Genomic DNA, 1427 nt, shown 5'->3' with positions numbered 1-1427 from the left:
GATTAAAAACACTGATCATTTATTGAACAGGATGGAATCATTTCAGATTTAAAGAACTTTCAGAAGTTTGTGTTCGGAATATGACTGAACTTCTGCTTTAAGACTGGACTCACTTTTTGAGATAACTGGAGTCTGGTGGCCCTTTCTAGAACCAGATTCACGTCCCTTTTGTAGACAGACAAATGGTTAGTCAGCTTTTATGGACCCTTAATAGCTCATCAAAGCCCTTCTTTTTTTTAAGCATGTAGGCTGACATTGCAGCCAGGAAAAAATAAACAATAAGAACCATAATAGAAAAATGAGACTTTAAATACACAGCTGGACCTCACTTCTGTTTCTTTAACAGTTCCCTCCGTTAGTTTGCTGCTCCGCCTCTTCCACTGATGCCTTAACTTCCACCTACAGCCATTAGTTCAGGCCTGCATGGGACACTTTAATAAAGGCTGCTGAGTAAATGTGCTGCACGGGAACATGTAACACTCCCACGGCTGGCGAGTGTGTTTAAGTGTGTGCCCATTAGCAGTGTGCAAAGTGTTGGGAGTCATTAGGGTTAGCGCCTCCAGAGAAAGGGCAATTAAAAGAACCGCAGAGAAAAATATTCGGACCAAGAAAAATGGCTTTGCTGAAAGATTGGATGAGATAAAACACAGTTAAAAGCAAATGGATTCTGGAATAAAAAAAAACTTCAAGATGGGAAACTGGAATAAAATCAATCTATTGCTTATTTGGTTTAAATTATTTAGCAAGGTTCACCCAGGACAACAGTAACTCTGAGGGTGTATGTATCTTTATGGACCTATGTTAAATTTTTGATTGCTAAGAAGCAGTTGCAGCGAACACCAGCGTGTATAGGTGGGGGATGGCGCTCTCTGGCAGCACCAGGAGTCCTAACGGGGGATGAAGGAGACAGGGCGTACCTCCTATATTTATTAGGCTACAACACGATTGCTGGATGGAGTATACGTTTTAAAAAAAGGTACAACGGAAAACTTACCTTTTCCTTCTCCCCTCCAAACAGAGAGGCACTCCACTGCAGCAGCAGCCTTTCTCACGATACCTACCAGAAGTTTTAGAGGAAATCTACACCTAAGGACTTTAATACCTTCAGGTTCTCCTCTTCCCTGAGGGCTAAATGCTGATCTTTACATTGGTGGCAGAGAAACCTAAACCTGTCATGGTTTTGGTGCTGATGGCTGGCTTGATTGCTCATTCCTTTCACCTGTCTAGCTCTGTCATGTTCCTCTTCACTCATCAGATCCACCTGTTCCAGTTTCCTATTAAAGCTCCCAGTGTTTTCAGCTATCAGGGTCAGATTATTCTTGAGCCTTGGTGTAGAGAGTTCTCTAGCATTGCTTTAGTGTTCTGATTGTCTGATTCTGATCTGTTCCTTTTTGTGAATTGAACCTGGAGCTGCGTCTTGACTTGGC

This window comes from Cyprinodon variegatus, unplaced genomic scaffold, assembly GCF_000732505.1.
Source record: "Cyprinodon variegatus isolate N-32 unplaced genomic scaffold, C_variegatus-1.0 Scaffold105, whole genome shotgun sequence".
NCBI lineage: Eukaryota > Metazoa > Chordata > Actinopteri > Cyprinodontiformes > Cyprinodontidae > Cyprinodon > Cyprinodon variegatus.
The sequence above is the reverse complement of the archived record's forward strand: the minus strand, read 5'-3'. Positions refer to the sequence as shown.